The sequence below is a fragment of the Ischnura elegans genome, chromosome 8 (genome assembly GCF_921293095.1).
Source record: "Ischnura elegans chromosome 8, ioIscEleg1.1, whole genome shotgun sequence".
In the NCBI taxonomy this organism is placed as follows: domain Eukaryota; kingdom Metazoa; phylum Arthropoda; class Insecta; order Odonata; family Coenagrionidae; genus Ischnura; species Ischnura elegans.
The window spans coordinates 34,508,076-34,528,932 of record NC_060253.1 but is presented as its reverse complement, the minus strand read 5'-3'; the positions used below and the strand labels follow the sequence as shown (position 1 = coordinate 34,528,932).

Below are 20,857 nucleotides of genomic sequence, written 5' to 3'. Positions count from 1 at the left end.
GAAACCCAAGATTTTATCACAATTGCCTTATGTATTAATCTCTCGGTTACATGAAATTTTCAAAATAACTTCTGCTTAGGCTCAGGTTCACCAGGAAGCGCTCTTACGCGCAAAAAATATTAGCAAGAAATCTTTAACCAGAGGAGCTCATTGTTTATCACTATTAATGGAATTCATATTTTCTAAACAACACTTGGAAGAATTTTGTGATGGACAAGTTTCTGTACATCTTTGGATCTACCTAATCTAGCTGCTACTTAGATTTTCTTTAGCAACAATAGATGCATGCACAAGAAATAGCACATCGATCCACGGGGAAAAGTTGATGAGAATGCTTGATTGCTTTTGTTGCCCGGAAAACGTCGCGGGAAATAAGTTTGCAGAATATACTTGCGCCAATTTGAAATATATGGCTTCAATTGTCGCTGCGGATAGATGTAGGGAAATGGGCTCTAGTATGAGAAGAAATATTATACTAAAGATTAAACTCCAATGCAGGTTTGGTATGGTATTTGGAGGAGGCGACCGACAGCTGAGGTCATTTGCGCCATGAGGGAAAGGTACGAAAGGAAGGGTGGAGAGAAACCCGGCGTCGGCATTAGCCTGCTCTTAGCGAAAGGCGCCAAGGGGACCACGGCTTAACTTCCCATCCGACGGACGAAGTGTTGCGCTTGAAATGGCCTCCACACAACATTCAAGCAGGGATCAGACAGTCTCTGAAAATTCTCTGCCACTGCCGGGATTTGAACCCGGGCCCGCCGGGTGGGAAGCCAACACTCTAGCCACCACACCAACCCGGTCCCCATCCAATACAGAGGTGTTATTTATTGGAAATAACTAGTTGTAGCCAATCTATTGTATACATTTTTTACAGCTGTTTGAATGACAACCCTAGCACAAGATTGCATCTTCTGGGGTGCCTCATATTACTGATTTTATTTGTATCTCGGAGTAATTTTGGGGTAGTGGAATAAACATCATCGATATTGAGGTTAAAACGTTTTTGCAATATCGTTGTAGACATTGAATCAGTAAATTGCCACATATGAAAAGGAAAACACCATTTTACGACTGCAAACCACGGTGGGAAACATAAGACTCACACTTTTCACTAAATTATTCATTGAGTGAAACTTTCCGAATAAACGATTCGACTCGAGCGGACGGATGGAAGGCAATAAAAGTCACGTCAATGCGCATGACCTCGTGGCAGCGCAAGAGGGCAAACGATTCGGGTCGGGAGATCACTATGTACGAGGGTGGGTACGCCGCGTCTACGTCACTCAAGTCGAATACAAATATCATCCGCACAGCCGACTGGAGGGGAGAGGTAGTTGTTATTGTTCGTCAGGATGGCGGGAGGGGCGACGGCCGCGTATCATGGAGAGAAGGCTATCACGGAAGGGGTTTCAGAGTGTGTGAAGGATAGGCTAATCTCCGAATATGCGCGAAAGGGGCGAGGGAAGGTAGGGAAGTGATCCAGAACTATACAAAAAGAGGCGAAAGAGTTTTCTTAAGGCCGTTTTACACGGTACACGGAATTGCGCAATCTGACGTACGTGCATAGGCGCAATCAAAATTGCGTCGTGTAAAGCGGTGAAATGCTAGAGCACATGCGAGAATGCTTGGATGCGAGACGGCAACATAGCCCGTTCTAATTTCGTTCATACATTCGCGCAATTCCTCGCCATTTTAGAAATCAATGCAGCTCTAACCCCGAATTACCAACGATGGACGAAGCAAGAAAGAAATAGTAGAATAGCGCAGGCAAAGAGGGCTTTCTACAAAAAGAAGAATCTTCTTACAGCTGAGAATACAAGCATAGAAGTAAGGAAACAATCCATCAGATGCTACATAGGGAGTATGTTTCTCTAAGGAAGCGAGGCTTGGACGTTGACAGCAGCGGAGAAGTCAAGAGTGGAGGCATTCGAAATGCGGTGCTAACGAAGAATGAGGAAGATAAAACCGTGAAGAAAAATAAGACCGTGTAAGTAACGAGGAAGTGCTAGGAAGAGTGGGAGCAAAGAGGAGTCTTCTAAAAACCTTAATGTGAAGACGGCACAACTTAGTCGGCCACATTGTGAAGCATGATGGCCTGATGAATACAATCGTTGAAGGATAGGTGTAAGGGAAGAAGGGTAAGGGACGGACCTGAATGAGTTTCATAGGACAGCTTATAAAGGATGTAAAAGAGTAGAAATGCGTCGCTGTGAAAAGTATAGTGAACAGGAGAGAGGAATGGAGAGCTGCGTAAAGCCAAGCTAAGGATTTTGGTTTTAAGGTTTCCGCAGCGATTAGATGCACAATTAAATTCCAGTTTTCGGGTACACGCAGACGTACACCCGAAAAATGGAATGGCACCATCACCGCCACCCGTCGTGTCTCCGGACGACGTTCCCAGCAGGAGGAACAAATCGTCGAGTTAAATACGTATTAAGCACGCAGACGTACACCCGAAAAATGGAATGTAATTGTGCAATCTAAGGATTGTTGACTACTGATGATGATGACAAAAAATAAAGATGAATTGGATCGAGAATATTTTAAGAGGGAAGGGAATTTTAAACACAGCAGTCGAGGGAATAGCGGAAGGAGTGAGTCGAAGTGAGAATAAAATGAATGTACAAGGAATCAAGGAGCAGAAATGGGGCAGAAGGAGGCGGAGACAACTTTGGATTTGCCAGTGGGCAGAAAACCAGTTGACGATGATGACGTATAACTTATCAGTTACATGTAATTTTCATGTTTATCTGTTCCAGAAGTTCTCAATTATATATAATAAATTCCCTCGATACAAAAATAAATCCATCGTAATTTTTCTAAAAATTAACAGGTAGTCGCGTGGCGAGGGTAGACGATGGATTGAATGAATTTATTATGTTTGTTCTCCTTTGTTTCAATCAATTGTAATACCTTTACGAGTAAATTTGATATCAAGTGTAGGCAGAAATCTTTCATTATATATTACGACTGATATCCTAAAGATAATAAACATGCGATCTTCATTTTCGTGAAAATTATCAATCAAAATATTATTGCCCATCATAGGCGGTCAAGATCAACAAATGAGAAAAATAATTAATACAAATAACAATAATAGGTAAATGTTAACATATGAAATCCATTGAAAGACATCGATTCCTTACTTAATTTTAAAGGCCGGTTTACACGGCCATTATTATGAAACAGTACGAGTGGACAGGGACTGCGAAGTACTACGAAACGAAAGTGCTCTGACAGTGCTTCAAAATCACTGTCTACATGTACGGGTTGAGATTAATAGTCGAATCATATAGCAGTCAATTTCGACACGTGAACCATCCATAAGGTAGGGTAGGGTCATTGAATGTCATGTCTTTATCGATTAATCGATTTTAGATAGTTATGATAAAGATAAATAACAACAAGTACAAAAGGTAGACGATGCTTGAATAGACTGTCCAATGTCCATGAATATAAAACAATCGGCAACCTCATAAAATGGACCTCAACCATTGATCCAGTTTAAAGATTCAGTCAGACAATGCTCTCCACCGATGCCTGGAGTTCAACTTCTTTGACCGCGCAAGTCGATGGCGGAATATGGCCCACGAACAAGGGAAAAATAGCGAGGGAACGTGTGAGGGGAAGGCTATGAAGTGGTGGCGATGGTAGGATAGGATAGACGGAGCGGAAAATGAGCAGAGTACCCGTGGAACAAATAAAGAGGAAAAACACGTTCAAAAGGAACGTAAAAAAAAGTGGAGGAAAACATTCGACGATCGCCGACGTCTGCTCACTTTTTTTTCCGCAGTCGGTTTCCCTCGCCGACGACATTATTAAGGGAAGCTATCGAGAGTGCGGATATATATTTTTTTTTCGAGTTCCCTGAACCCCTGTTGGAGCACCCTTAAGGGGCGGATGCGTGGTGTCCCTTGCACTAACGTCAAGAGACCGGTCTCTCGTTGGCAAAGAGAGCCAATGAACACGTCGCACTCGTACGTCGACCATGAAAAAGCCAAACTCTATTATACTTGCCCACATTCCGAGTCTTTCAAGATACTGTTGATTGCACAAACTCATTTCAGATGCATTTCATTTGACACTTTCGAAAAGGCCAGCGTCTTTTTAAGGGAGAGTAAAACTTAAAATATACACGTGATGGATATTTATTTTCTTGGTCACTCGAGTGCTGGTAATTTCTTTTTTCTGAAGTTCAAAATTTAGCCAAATAAGTACATGTTTTCTGTACCAACACATGAAGGCATATTACCGGCATCACGAGAGCTACGAAGCAGTTTCATCAATTGGAATGTGGCAGGATGGTTATCCATCCCAGAAAATTACACAAGCAAATAAAATGTAAGCAAAACAAGACATAGAAGTATATTAGAATACATTTCTGATAAATATATGGATACTGAATGAACATAGCTGGCACAAATTACCAAAAGAATTTTTACTTCAGCAACTCGTGCATAAACAATACCCGAAACTGAGTATGCGGCAAGGAGACATACTTTCTGCATACTTACTATGCACGACATACACCTCTGAAATACGAGTGGCAGAGTATGTGCATTGATTTATCGATTCCCAAACGTTAGATGCCAATATGTATATTTTCTTGATCGGGATGATTTTTTCTCCGTAGCATTTTTGGTATTTCATGCTGCGTTCATCTTATAGCCACGACTACCAACGTCCAATGGATATCTGAAATTTGCAAAGGATTGGCATTTAAGAAATCATACTTAAATAGGGCGTAAATCAGAGAATTTGAAGAGTTTATCTATCACAAGGGCATTCAAAGTCTTTCTAAAAGTTTGAGAGGTAGGGACATGATTTCATCCCTTCCTAATCATACTTTTCCCTCTAGATGTCCCGTCTCCATAAGCATCCCAGAAATTATTTTCTGGCTACTATTATGCTCTATCATGAATCCCATATCAGTTCACTTACAATAAAAATTATCCTGTACTTACGGATATTTCTATTATTGTTCACATCGCATTACTAATACAGATGTTGTCAATACTAAACTCTATGGTATCACTTAATAAACTTAATTTAACGAGACCACAATATATCTCATTTTGGCTTTGGTTAAAAATGTTTAACCACGTAACCACCTCCCTCGGGATACGTCATCGCTTTCATCACACAATGCACGAATTTACAGCAAAGAAATAATTTATCCACCAAATATAAAGGGTGGCGCCACCACAGCTGGAGATGTGAAAAGAGATATGTCACGCTGGGAAAACCCCACGCTTAAAATCTGGCTCACTCAGTCACCTCGGCGAGAGTGGTCACAAATTAACACCCACTCAAGGAAAGGAATGAGGAAAAAAAATAAGTAGCCTCACTGGAGACGAGGCGACAAAAACACGAATGTAGAGCAGTTGGAAGGTTGCTGATCCCATTTGGCCAACACTGTGTCGGCACGTCTTTATAAATAGGGCCCCTTCCACAGGCATCGAAAGTCTAAGGATACCCGTTTCCATTGTAAGCGGCGACGATGGTGCGCAATTAAGTGACAATATTATCCGTTAAGCAGTGGCGCAGCTAGGGGGAAGGTCTTGGGGGGTCCGGACCAGGGGTGCCGACTTACAAAAAATATTGGGGGGGCTCAAACCGGGGATCTGTCCCGGGAAATTTTATGAGTAGTGAGTTTTTAGTTTTTTAAGCATTTTAGAAGAGTCATATGATCATCATTAGAACCCTGATAACACAAATCTCGATATCTGGACACTCCGGAGAAAATCGACAAGCCTGACACATTTTTTTGTCACACCCATAACCAATTTTTGAGGGGGCTCGGGCCCCCTCAGGCCCCATGGAGACGGCGCCACTGGTCCGGACCTCCCCTCCCACCCCCCGAAATATAAAAACACAATTTATCTCCTTCATAAAAGAAAACAAAATATTGAAAAATTATGAATTTACAAAAGATTTCTTTGAAAAATGATTGTTTTCATTATAATACGTGTTAAAATTAGTTTTAAACCCTCTACTTAGTACCCTGTTTGTTTTTTAATTTCCTACTCTGATTACCCCCTCCCCCCCCCCCCGAACGAAATTCCTGGCTACCCCACTGCCACTAATCTTGGTTTACACGTCCAAGTTCACCGGTATCTAATGTAAGTAAAGTTTGTTGTTTCCGGCGATAGCTTGTTGAATTGCTGGAAAGGAATTTTCTGAACACTTTAAATGAATAACTAAAACTTTGATTGAAGATGACGTAAACCGTCGAAACCATGGTCGTGTTTTCATAAAAAAAAATTCTAAGGAAAAACAAAGTTTAAGTTACTCATTCAAAAAAAAAAGCTATCTAAGTTACTTAAAAACGTCATTTCACTGCTAGTCGAAGTTGAACTTCAACTCCGCAAACAGATCAAATTAACAATATTCCATAAACAGCATGATTGGAGATGCGTGAAAATCGCAAATGCGATATAAATGCGATGTGCGCAAATATATGTGACATAGATGCGATGACTGGACTTTTATGATATTTTTACGCAATTTTGCCTTTTCGACGGCAAAATTCGTACATTTTGTGCCGAGCGCAGTTTAAATGCTCCGCCGACACTCACCGCTTAAAGCATGTGAGCGACTGGCCAGCTGCTAGTTGGCTGGGACTCTACGTGGCCGCGAACTACAAGTGGGTGCGGGCAAGCTACACCTACGCCACTACATGTCTTGGTCCTCAATTTAATATTGTTATACAACATGTTTATTTAAAATATTCTGTACTTTGTCATATAACTGTGCTTTACTTCATTTTACAATCATCTACCTCATTATGAAAAAAATACGATACACTACAAAATGCAATAAACTGTTATTGAAAGTGCGATTTTCACGTATCTCTAAGCGTGATTATGAAAAAAGATGCTTAATAGAGATTTTCGTGCGACTATTTGAACATCCTCTTGCTAGAAACTCCGATATATTGATCCAAACAACAAATGTTGATGATTTCAAATGATTTAAACGTTTAAACGGTCTTTCAAAGGCTGGTTGAAATAACTATTCAAGGTTTCTTTATACTTGGAATATAAGAAAGTTTATTTTTGATCCTAACATGGCACCACCATTTCACGAAGTGAACTTGCGAAACGTTGATTTGACTTATCATTTGTTGTTTATATTTTATCATGGGTGTATCGCATTTCCACCACGTCAATCTTGAAGAGATCGAATACATCGGTGGAGAGTTTCCTTCACCTCTTAACCGCCAACGGGATTTCGAGCACTCGTCCAATCACAAGAGTTGTTTTGAGAGCCGACGTTAATCGGGCAAGAGAAGTGCTTCCGTGTGTTGAGATGAGCTCTCTGGAGGCCAAAGTTTGGCTATCAACGCTCGCGGCGAAACATATTTCAGCGCACACTCCATTACCCATGCACGTCTTTCGACTGCGGATGGTTTAGACGCCAAAGTGGAGTATAAACGGCGCTTTCGGCATCTCTCATCTACAAACAGTAATGGTTTTCGTTAATGTGGATTATCTTCTATTTATACTCCTCAAGTATGAAGTAGCCATGCCCAATATATGAGCGATTATATTTAAAAGTTGGAGTAAAAATTCCATTGAGTATAAGCATTGGTGGCATTCGAGATGTGGGAATGGAGAAGGTGAAATGGACAGTGAGGAGGAGGAACGACGAAATGCAGTAAATGGTGGTGAGGAGAGGCAGCTTTTAGATGAGATACGGTGGAGACAGATGATATGGATGGAATACTTACCGGTGAGAGGATATTAAAAACGGTGTTAGAGGATAGAATGTTAGGTAAACGAGGGAGGGGAAGGAAGAGAACAGGATTTTTAGATAGATTGAAAGGGAATAGGGCTTACAGTGAATTGAAGAAGGCAGTGATGGAAGGAAAGGGAGGCTCCCAGACTAATACTTTAGTACTCCATGGAAACCTCCCTTAATCGGTAGAACACTATAATAAATAATTAAACGGTGCTTACGGCATCAGTCTTCTCCAAACAGATTTAGATATCGTCAAGGGAGATAAGCTTCTACTTCTACTCCTCTAGTTAAAAGTAGCCATGTCACATAGCTTACATGAGCGATTATACTTTTTGTTACGAAAATATAGAGTAAAAATTTCATTGAGTATAAACAGAGCTTTCGGCATCTCTCATCTCAAAACACTTTTAGTTCTCCTCAAGGGGGATTAGCTTCCAATTCTACTCCTATGGTCAGAAGTAGCCATGCCCTACGATTGATATGAGCGATTATATTTGAAAAGTTTGAGTAAAGATTTCATTGAGTATAAACGGCGCTTTCGGCATCTCTCATCTCTTCACAGTTATAGCTTCCGTTAAGGGGGGTTAGCTTCTGTTTCTACTCTTCAGGTCAGAAATAGCCATGCCCAAGCCCATGATTTATATAAAAGATTATAAATGAAAATTTTGACTAAAGATTCCATTGTACATAAATTTTGAAAAGATTATTTTAAGGGGGTAAGAGTCTCCTTATTGTTTTAAGTATTCTACCTCTTCAGGTAGGTTTCCATGACAAGCATTCTGACAGCCTCCCCTTCTTTCACGTAGAACTTCACTCTTCAATTCACAGGAAGGCCAACTCCCTTTCATTCTATCTAAAAAAATCCCATTCCATTACTACCTCTCCCTCGGAAAAAGAAGGCGCTCATAGCACCTATGAAATAATAAGCAGTCCGTGGGATTAATGCCATTTCACTTTTCCCCAGCTGGTTCATTCCGTTACACTATGATATTTTACTTGTCTTTCTTTATCTGCTCCATTACGTATCTCTGGGTTTTCTTCTGGGGAGTTTTCCTTCAATTTTTACCTCCGTTATATTGTTCACGCAATCACTGAGTCATATGACAAGGCCTATCCACCGGGTAATTCTCCCGTGTACGGTGATCCACAGATTCCCTTCATCTCCCAAATTTCCCTAAACAATTCGGTTTTACTGTTTAACGGTCTATAAAATCAGAAATACTTCCCTATTAGGTGTACACCCTTCATCATCATCGTCAAGACAACGATCATAGAATTATAACTAATAACTTCAGGCTTTACTTTGTGAAACATCTCCATATTGGAAGTAAGGAAATAAAACTTTGTAAGGTTCACTGTTATTTAATTATGGGCACGACCCGGGTTTCGTAACTTGGTTACATCGTCAAGTTACGAAACCCAGGTCGTGCCTATAATTAAATAACAGTGAACCTTACAAAGTTTTATTTCCTTACTTCCGATCATAGAATTAGTTTGACAGAGCAATCCATTCCGCACTGCGATACGCTAGCCAAATACATTTCATACGTCCTAAATAATCCTGAATCCTATATAAATAATCCCATCCTAAGTAACCTGCCCCGCTTGTATGTAACTCATAAGGGGCTTGCCCTCCCACTTATCCTTCTACAATTGTTTTCATCAGGCCGTATTCCATCATAATGAGAGCTGTCCCGTTTTCTCTTTCTGGTTTTTAGAAGAGTTCTTTTTCCTCCCACTATCCTCAGCACTTCCTTATTACTTCCTACTCGGTCATTACATTTTATCTTCAGCATTCTTCGGTAGCAGCACATTTTGAATTCTTACATTCTTGACTTCTCTGCTGCAGTCAACGTCCAAGCCCCTCACCCCATACAGAACGATGCACCATGTGTAGCATCTGATGAATTGTTGCCTCACTTCTCTACATGTATTTTCAGTTGCAAGTCGATTCTTCTTTTCTTAGAAAGCTCTCCTCGCCTCTGCTATTCTAATGACTATTTCTTTCTAATTGGTCCATCGTTGGTAATTCGGCTTCCAAGGTAGCAACACTCTTTCTTTCTCTTAAGTTTCTTCAAGATTTTGTTATCCTAGTAAAATGTGTGTCTTAGCCTCCTTTCTTTTGCTGCATACCGATATCCTAGTCTTCTAATCGTCAATTTTCAGCTGATGTCGGGCCGAGGTAACTAAACTCTTTTAGCTTATAGGAAGCCCATATTCACATCGCGGGTAAATGCACATTAATAGATCGAATCGAATCGCCTAGTAAGCACTGTGCTCCCGTCCACTATCACCACTCTCTCCGTGGTTTTCCTGGAATAACTTTCATTCTTTCACAAGCCCTCTTTCACCACAGTTCCATTTGGCTCAAGCAGGAGGAGCTCTCCCTTGTCTCCTACTCTCAACTCAAACTGCTCCCATCCACTCTCCTCGTCTATCCACGACGGAGAGTTTGGGCGGTCAGTGGGAGAAATATAGTATATGCCACTTTTAAGAACATGAAAAAATGATCCTGTGATGGTCATCATCGACTTACGACAACAAAAATACTCTTTCCTTGAGTGAATCATGGAAATAACTTTTGACGATCCGAATTTACGCACAGATTATTAAAGCAGTAGCCTGAAAAATGGCCATTATCAGAAAAAGCAATAAGCATCCCCAATCTATCCCAAAAAGGTCCCATGGTGTAATGGTTAGCACTCTGGACTTTGAATCCAGCGATCCGAGTTCAAATCTCGGTGGGACCTACATTTTTATCTCGCCGAAAATTATAGGTACTTATTGGAATCATATTAAATCAGATGAATATGAATTACGTATTCACCTCGCGAATATCATTCTGGTGATTTGCAACGTAGGTGCTTGTCAAAGCATTGGAAAAATATTACTGCTAGAAATAGTACTCATTAATATAAAAAATTATGTAATTTGGGCATATATTTTGAATTAACTATATACGAGCCAAGAGAATTATGATGAAAATAAAATATAGGAACGTCATGGCATCACATTTTAGTTAATAACATACGAGTTCTATAACTTAAGTCAAATAAGAATTATTTAAATAAATATGGTGCAACTGTTTGCTGAAACCACCACCCGCATGGCATGTACGCACACCACCTGCATGAAAGTGTACGCAATATTTTATTTCAGTATTTACTTCAATAAAAATGAAGTAAGCATATAGCGTACCGCTTGCATGATGCATTCTAATGATTACTCGACCAATGCCAAACACCAAGGAGTTGGGTCGCACGCTATTACTTAGATATAGATTTCATACTCTAAATGTTAATAATTACAATTGGCCACTATCCGAAAACATCAATAAACATCTCCACGCCAATCCTCAAGGTCCCATGGTGTAATGGTTAGCACTCTGGACTTTGAATCCAGCGATCCGAGTTCAAATCTCGGTGTGACCTACATTTTTTCTCGCCGAATCTTATCTTTATTATGCTGTAGTTATCTCGTAAAAACCCATCTTTGTTAGTTAGCATGATATTTCTACGGATAAGCATTAATACGCATGTGACTTGCATATAGCATGCTGGTGCTTAGTAACGCCAAGCACCCTGTAGGGCTGTAGGTGGCTGGAGGTGTATTATTTATACGTTGTTGGAAATGAATCCTTAAGATGGTCTCTAAATTTCCCCTGAAGGAAAGATCAAAAAGCCGTTTCATTTACTTCGACGATTACGGGAGGCCACTTTCCTCAATGCCTTGCCGCCGATTTTGTGTCAAGGAAACTGGAGATCTTGATAGTGCAAGGTTAAGGTTTCCCTCGAGTTGCGTTTCCGCGGGTTTTGAATACGGCGGACAACATACACAGTCTCAAGTCTTACCACGAAGTGAAATGGTAGCATGAATGTAGACTAGGGCGTACCAAGAATCAAAACTAGGGGGGCTTAAGCATTATTGTTCAAGTTGTAGGTAAGATGTAAGCATGGAAAAGGGGAATGAAACGAAAAATTTAAGGAAACTCTAAAAGGTCTTTATTACTTTTTAAAATTATTTGCTTGAGAAAATATTATTTTCCATACAGTCAACTGCGATTTTTGTTTCTATGGGGGGTAGCTGCCCCCTCCTGTCCCTCGTTACGCCCATGAAAGTAGAGACAAGTTAACTAATTGATACTACAATCATTAACAAAATAATGCGTTAACTATACCCAAAGATATCATAACCTAATTTAATTGGTAATTTTCACCAATGACGATTGACTTAGACCAACCTAATCGACTCTCAACTTATTCCTGATAACAAACAAATTATCAATGGTCAACCGATTAACCTCAATGGCCATTGACTACCGTTGGCCATTTTTTAAATACTGAAATTGATCTAATACTGAAAATGCTGCATGATACTGAGCCATCGAGGCCTATCAATTAATTTCAGCCACTGAATATCGACAGGAAATAAATTTGCAGTCTAAACAGCTTAAAATTTCATAAGTTAAATTATCGATAAATAGGATAAAAATTTTAAGCAAGCTAAAACGATGCCGAACAAAATTTTCAATTGGCCGATAAAATTTAGTTAACTCTTTTAGGAAATATTTTTTTATATAAACAGAAAAACTTCTGCAAAACTATGTTCGAATTTAAATAACAAAAGAATCGATGAAAAGCCGTTTGGATGCAGAAGAGAGATTTGACAGACACTATTAGGGCGCATTTAGAGTTTCCTCGGGTCGGTATGTACAATATACTTAGCTGTTCGGACGGGTTACGCTCCGTCGTCCATTGACAAAAAGGAACTGGGGCTCCGTGCAATACAAATAGGATATGCGATAATCCTCCGCACAGCACCGCGCCCTCTTGCAAATGCGCATATCTGCAAGCGAGCAGGGAAATGCGCGGGGATTTGCATTATCCTCTCGAGCGCGAAATGCAATGCCTACAGTGTGGGCGTGGCAAGGACGGAGGCTGGAGCGAGCTCCCATTTCTGTTCAACTTGCACGCCGAATGAAAACACACGCCCGCGCCTCGGCTCAAGAGAGAACTGCGGGGCTGAAAGAGCTAGCGGGGGTGGCAGAAGAAAGAAGGGGGCGCTGGGAGTGGATTTGGTCGGGAGGCTAACGGAGAAAATTGCTTTCATTGCCTGGAGAACAAAGCCGCTTGGAAATTAATTTGAGATTATAGGTGGGACTGACTGAGAATAACAAAAAATGTTGAGAATTATGGAAAGGAGCTGATACCACGGAATCAATTCATAGAAGGTATTCATAAGTAATTACTGGAGTGAAATGACAAACAAATACGTCGTACCGCCCGCATACTACGTCTTATATATTATACATATGATCTCTGCATTCTCTTCGGGTTTTCACCGCGTCCGTTGTGTTTTGGCGACAATAGTTTCGCTGACATTGCAGTCAGCGTCTTCAGGTCGAAGGATTGTTGCCAAACACAAAACTGTTGTCGCCAAAACACAACGGACGCGGTGAAAACCCGAAGAGAATGCAGATATCATCTATTCAACGCCGCGAAAATCTGCGAGCCTACATATTATACATATGTCTGGATTAGGAACATGTTAGTACCCGATGACGATTGCAAGCCAATCAAAACACGTGTGGTAGAGCTGCGAAATTAAATTAGGTGGGCAGTACGATATCTTTATTTTTCATTTGATATGCTGTTTCACGATATCCCTCCGAAAGAAGTTAATTTTCATTTCTTAAGGTTAGTTATACTTTAAAAAGTTGCGAACATTAATACTGAAAGAAACCTTGCTTTCATTAGGAACAAATTATTCACTCACACTGATACTTATATTGACGTCGCCGGGAACTACTGGGGATGGAGAATGATTGAAATATAAGCTGGTACTACCTCTACCATGATCACTGCACTACATGGAGAACAATTTCCTCCAATCATCACGTAGCTATACACCTAGGAAAAAATGGAATAATAGATAAAATATAAAAGTAACTGAGACAGGCGAGATATAGTAGAAAGACATCCTGACTTGATAAATAAAAGGAGATTCCAATTTTCCACAGATTTATTGAGTAACGCACGACGCATTTCTAGTATACTTGAGAGTAACTTTTTGGTCGAAATGCGTCGTATATTACTCAATAAATTGTGGAAAATTGAAATCTCCTTTCATTAAGACCTAAAATATGATTCTTCAACTGACTTTTACGTAAATCTCCACCGTATCCACGATCGAAAATCAATTCATCACGACAATCTTATTGGTAAAAGTTTAACGTAGTAAGATGAATATATTTAAGGGCAAAAATTTTTAACCAACAAGGTAGATTTGTGCGTCGACGGTGAAGATTCGATGGCAGCGGTACATTAAGCTAATTGCGGCTTGCGCCGGATTCCACACAGATGGTCACTGACGGCTGAAAATTGAGTTCCAACCGTCATGAAGCGCAAAATTAAGATTAAATAATAAGTAATGCACCCTTGCCTCAGTAAGTGCTGGGAGATTCATGATTCTATTTCGATCAGACTCGACACAGCAGCGTGGACCAGTGTTCGGTGTTGGCGGTCCACCTGATACACTTAGCGCCTTTCGTTATGAATAGGTTAATGCCGACGCCGGGTTTCTCTCCACCCTTCCCTCCCAAACCTTCCCTCATTGCACAAATGACCTTAGATATCGGTCGCCTACCCAAAATACTTTACCATTACGAAATATGATTTGATGCTTCCCCGGCGAATGTGGAGGGTTAACTCTTCTCGAAATTCCCACCGGGTTATATTATCCATATTATCCAACGTTTCGAACTGCGACTTGGAGCTCATCCTCAGGGCTGGTCATTTTAACCCGGAGGGACTCCCGAGAAGAGTTTGTCCACTATACAATTATCCTTTTCTTAACTTATCTTTCCCTTCCATCCACCGAATTCTTTCAATTATTAGCAATTTCTGGTCTCAGTGAACGACCTTACTGCAGAACAAGACTCCACCACGCAATTTGCAGCGGCTCAGAGATGCAGTCCAGGGGACAGTGAACGCAGCATTGAGAGGGGAGAGAGAAATGATGCAGACGGAGTAGTGGTGAACAGCGCCGCCCGGCGGGAGGGCGGGTAAGTTGCGGGGGCCACCGAGGGCGCTGAAGGCAAGCAGGTGGGTGGGCTGTTGTGCAGCAAGAGGTCACGGGGGAGCTTTGTTGGGGGGGAGAGCGCGTGGGTGGGATTATATTCGAGAGAAGAAAGGCCCCCCTTCAAAGCGAACCAAGTCGGGAGAGAGAGAAATGAGGAGGAGGAGGTGTTCTGTGTTGGAGGGGCGAAGGAAAAGCGGCGGCTGCAGATTTGCGAAACGACCTACCCTACTCTATGGAAGGCTGGCTGCTCTCTCTAGACGGTTCGCGAAAGGCGAGCCAGAATTCGGATGAAATGCGTTCTAACCGAGGGGAACCGAAGAATGGACGCCATCTTGAAAGGATTTCGATTGCGAACTGTTGAATAGTTGTGCGATTAAGTAAAGAGATGCGTTCATTGTAACAATTTGACGTGAAAAATGTCTGGAAAGGACGCCATCTTGAGAGGATTTCGACGGTCAATTGTTCGCCGAATTGTTGTGCGATCGTGTACGTAAACAGATGCCTTCATTGCTGCAATTTCAGTTGAAACATGTCTGGAAAGGACGCCATCTTGAGAGGATTTCGATGGCTAATTGTTTGCCACATAGTTCTGAGACTGTAAACAGATTCACCCTTTGTTACAATTTGACTTAAAATATGACTAAATGCATCAATAGTACACTGAATTTGCTCACAATGATTGTACAGCTTAAACGTTATGGCCAAAAAATTTTATTTAAGAATAAATGGGAAATTTTTAAAAGTTACTCTTGTTCAAGTTACTTTAATGATAGACGGTTCAAGACATTTCGCTAAAGGCGAGCCAGAATTCGGATGATATGAGTTCTACTCAACGGAAACGAAAGAATGGACGCCATCTTTAGAGGATTTTGATGGTCAATTTTTCGCAGAATAGTTCTACGAACGGGTAAGGAAACAGAATTTTACAATTTGTTTCAGTTTGACAAATTGTGACTAAATGTATCAATATTAGTCTGAATTTGCTCACAAGGACCGCATCACTTACAAACTGGATGGTCGAAAAATTTTATGCAACAATGAATCGGAAATTTTAACCTACTCTCCTTCAAATTACTTGAATGATCGGTACTATCAAATACATTTTCATGCACAAGCGTAGTTTGATTGAAAATTTGGAAAGATCATACATACCATTGTGAATAGGTAACTATACGGAACCTGAAACGTCTGCAGCCTTAGATTTTCTTACCCGCTTGTAAAGTCGATAGATGTTTATTCAGATACGCCCTTTGTTAAAATTGATATGAAGTATGAATAAATGCATCCATAGTACTATGAATTTGCTCAGGAAGTTTTGTACCAATTTCAAACTATTATGGGAGAAATTTTTATTTAACTATCAATTGGTAATTTTAAACAAATCTTGTTCAAATTACTTCAATGACGGCAGCTATCAAATAAATATTATTGCATGGTCTCAGTTTGGCTAAAATTTGGAAAGTACATGCTCAGGGATTTACAAAGACCATTAACATCGATAATGAAAAAATGTAGCTTCAGCCTCAAACAAAATTGACGTAAGATATCCCGGCGAATACAATCGAAAAAGGCTATTCGGGCTTCCAGCCGGGTGGTCTCTCTACATAATTAATTAATGGAGAGAGACCACCCGGCTGGAAGCCCGAATAGCCTTTTTCGAAAATTTGACATAAATAAAAAATACAAACATATCGATAAGAAAAACTGATGGGACTGAGACCCTATCTTTAATATATTCCTCATGAGTGTTTCCGATAGCAGCGATATACGAACAAACGATCTCGATCTTCAGTCTCAGCGCTTTTTACTGCGAACGTGTACGTACGTAAACATAGACGGTCCTTCATTCCCCTCACAGTTGAGAGAATAGGTCCCAACATCAACTTGGACCACTGACGTCACGCTGTTTATAGGGGACTCCATTCATGACAAGGCTGTCGGCGAGTTGCTTTGAGTTGCGCATGCGCAACGGTAGTGGTCCAGGGAAAAATCCCCATGACTCCCCATGAACAAGTTCTTTGTTCTTCGTTCTTTGTCTTCCATTAATGCTGGTAGCAACGGCCGTGAATACGTGGGTATCTCGAAACTAATGAGGTTGATAAAAATAGCTGGGGTTAAAAACCATTATTTCTCCAACATTAATTTAAAGAGACACATTTATAGAGAAATTAAATCATAGACGACGCCTAGTAACTCATTATTTCATTGTAATTTACCATGTATCTGCGGAGTTTTCATTCCAATACCCGTAAACCACCGTATATAGTCCGTTTGTGAAGGGAGGTATCAACAATTATCCACAAAAATGAATTCCAGGCATCATAATTGGTTTTCTATCACCACTCGTGAAGTATCAATTTCCGCAAAGAGACAGACGAAAGTCGGCAGGAAACTCTACGTGCACGAGCAGCTGATAACTCCAGCAACTACACTCAACACGGAAAGCTGAGAGAACCCTCAGACGTGTCGCCTTACTCTAGCTAATAAAACTGTCAACAGCATATAAACGTGGGGAGAGAACTCTCCCTCAAGCGTCTGAAGTGCTTAGAAGTAAAGGGAAAAAAAACAGCCGAATCCCACCGGAAAATTTGCATTCATTGGCGATAACACTAAAACTCCAATGGAATGGAGAATGGCTCCTCGGAATGGTAACTGCACACGAATGCGAGGAATATTAAAATTCTAACTCGGTTTAAAAACCATTAGCAGTTCAGCGAGGCGTAAACGGCTCACAAATGCCTGCGATTTCCTCCCCATATATTCTCGCGGAAAAACTGTTGCCATTTCCTACGGCTTGCTGCCGAGTTCTAAATCACTTAAAAGGGCGAATTCCGACGACGTGTCATGATTGCCACTTCAACGACTGGCCTCGTTAATCGCATTACGTACCCGTGAAAATATCCCATAAAATGTTGACAAATAATGCCCCTGTCCAGTTCAACGTCAAAAAGAATTACACGGACATATAACATTTGTAGTTTTTTCCAGTGATGAATTCCGTTTTACATAACTCTATCACCAACGAAAATACGAAACACTGAAGCACACAAGAATACAAGAAAAGGTGCGGCCATAGAGTTGCGTGAGGTGTACCTACATGCAGCTATAAATAAGTACTGCTGCGTGGGACTAACTTGCAATCCTAACTGTGTTTCAATCATAATTCCCCATGCAAATCATTTCCTTTTTAATTCAATAAAGGCGCATGGGATGACAATATATATGATTGTTACCGCGCACAATCACGTAAAAGTGAATTTACTGCTTTCAAAGGGAATTTCGGTTTTCTGATATTTTCCGTGAAACAGTAAAATAAAAACTAACAAAATGCGGCAAGAAATGCTCCACAGGGCTTGAATTAGAGCGTGATTCTCAACTGCGAGATAAAAAAGGAGAAATAATGGCAAATTTATGGTTGCAATGCCAACGGAATTAAGATATAACGGTAGATGTGACAATAATTTATCTAGCGACGAACACGTATTCATATCGATGTCCCAGATATAAATTCCACACAGAGGGTTTCATTGAAAAAAAAACAGGCAAATGCCAACGAAATAAAGCGGCCATCATTAGGTTTTGACGTATTCTTCCAGAATACAGTCGACAGAGTAAACAACAACACTAGCTACATAGTAATATCAAACAATAAAATAACAATAAACATTTATTATCGTGGACTCCTTGGTTCTTTACACATTGATATATTTACAACCAAAATAATATATTTATAAAGCAACAAATAAATAAAAAACGATCAAAAAAATGTCACGAGATCAGGGAAAAGTGTGAGAATCGTATATACTAGAAGGTAGATCAATGCTGCAGTCACATTACCCGATCAAAAATGCAAACAAATTTCCAAGACGCTGAGACACGATAATTCAAGTATCCGCATTCCGCAGCCGAGTGAAAATATCATAACAAAGAGCACAAGTGTAAACAAACGCAGTCTTTCGATTTTCACGACGACTTAACGATCGTGCAGGACGAGAGCGAACTCAAATACCACGACCAGCAGCGCGCGATCCCGTGACCCAGATGCGCAATGCCGCAGAGCCGACCCTGGCACATGACCCGGTTCTACACCACGGAGATCAGCATCTAAACATCCGACGTTTACATTGCAGCATCTTCGACCACGGCCATAAACAGATAAACGGTGGGAAAACAATCGCTTTCACACAATCGTGAATGACGTTCTTGGGACTTGTAATTGCGCTGAACTCCGCTATTAGGGAGCTCAACTACGTCTAGTCGGCAGCACGCATAGTGCGTTTATTTTTAATATTCAATTCCATCAATTAAGGAATCGGTTTAATATGAATTAAAAAAAAGTAAGACACAAAAACGCCGAAATTAACAGTTTGTAGCTGGTTTCTTTTTGCGTTGAATTTCTGCTGAGTCTGCGTAAAACACAGTAACTCTTTTTCTCCACATCTTTACTTGAAAAAAGATAAATTTTCAATAACATTTTATTCCACTCATTAGGAAAGATTATAAATGGCGTATAAATTATTGACAAATTGCAATGATAGTGATTTTAGAATAAAAGAGGGCAAGAGAGACATTGGACAAATAACGATGAACCATCAAATTTCCAAAATCTTGATAGTCCTATGTAATAATGAGGTATCGGTAAAGACTTAGGCTTGTTAAAGTCATATAATTCTGTATGATTCGCAAAAATGAAACTAGATACCCCTTTTCAAAATCTTCGATTTAAATAGTGTCCCACTACATATTAGAATGTGAAATCGATATCATTGATACAGTGCAGCAAAAAAATCATATCCTTTCTTCGCAATATGCGCGCTGAATGAAAAAATGAAAATGCAAAATTTGTTGATAAAACGTAAATAAAACTCCATATGACCTAATTAGTCAGCGTCAGTTCCACATGCAATGTAGACGTTTTACGTTTTCTCCGGTAAATAGATCATCATATGAATATTCTAACAATGTAATAACTTTGTATTTCAAATCAGTAAAACCAGAATGATACCTTGCAGTGATTTTAAATAGTTGGCGTAAGCGTTACTCTCATAATTACAAAATAAAAATCGCATGTAAGTCATTAAAACTCGTTTTTATTTAAATCTCTGATAGATAACCATCTCAAAAAAGGGTGAGAAATAGATCAAACGAGGAATTCATTGATCACAACTATGTCATTAAAGTAATTTCTGATTGTGAGAGAAGAAATGAACAGTAAGAATAGTGAAATTATTTGGTTGAGTGAAGTCTAGAGAGGAAATAGAGAGCGCTGAAATAGATTCCTTTTATACCCTGATACTAATAAAATTAGATTTTGTGCTTTAGCGATGGTTCATCAAAACACCCTTCCATAATAATAAGGTCAAAGAGCTCGATCATTCACCTGTTACTTGTAAATGCTATCTTAGCATAGCTACAGACGATTCAACTAGGTCATACGACTGCAGTACGTTACTGCATGCAGCAGAAATACGATCAAGGGGACAATCCCCTTCTCTCGTCGATAACACGAAGAATCTGGGTCACCCACTACTTCCCGCAAAGTCCTCATATTTTACTCTTTCTCAATGAACGGAAGGACTCGCATCTCCCAATTAATGAAAACATTTATTACCCAATAAAATTTATCATTTCGAGATCTTTTCAAGCAAAAAAAAAACTTATCTATTCTTCAGCCTCTATGAAGGGATAAAATATATTACATATTATAGAGGGAGAATAGAAATAATATGAGAGTAATACATAGTATATAATACATTTAATTGTAGTAGCACAGAAATGTATAGTAATTATACATTATTTTCTATGTATTCATGCGATTTGGTGCTTTCCCGGCGCATCAAATCTTGTGGTCATGGTATCCGGGTTAACGTAAATAACACATAAAATAATAACATATATTTTAAATATTCCAAATATGCAGTAGCTATTTCAATTAATATAAAAATGTTTACCATTCAGATAGTATAAATATATTATTAAATAATATACTGTTTCCTATTTATTTTATTTACTATGTATTTGTCTCTCATATTTT

The 20,857-nt window shown here is 39.9% G+C and overlaps 1 protein-coding gene and 2 non-coding genes across 3 annotated transcripts in view; 2 read left to right on the top strand and 1 right to left on the bottom strand.

Annotated features, from left to right (window-relative positions):
- The window catches only part of LOC124163861 (growth factor receptor-bound protein 14-like), a 512,073-nt gene that overhangs the window by 206,292 nt on the left and 284,924 nt on the right, over positions 1-20,857 (bottom strand). The window lies entirely within an intron of this gene.
- Positions 10,422-10,493, top strand: Trnaq-uug. Its single transcript has one exon. It is a non-coding gene; the product is annotated as a tRNA-Gln (tRNA).
- On the top strand, positions 11,103-11,174 carry Trnaq-uug. The gene has a single exon. It is a non-coding gene; the product is annotated as a tRNA-Gln (tRNA).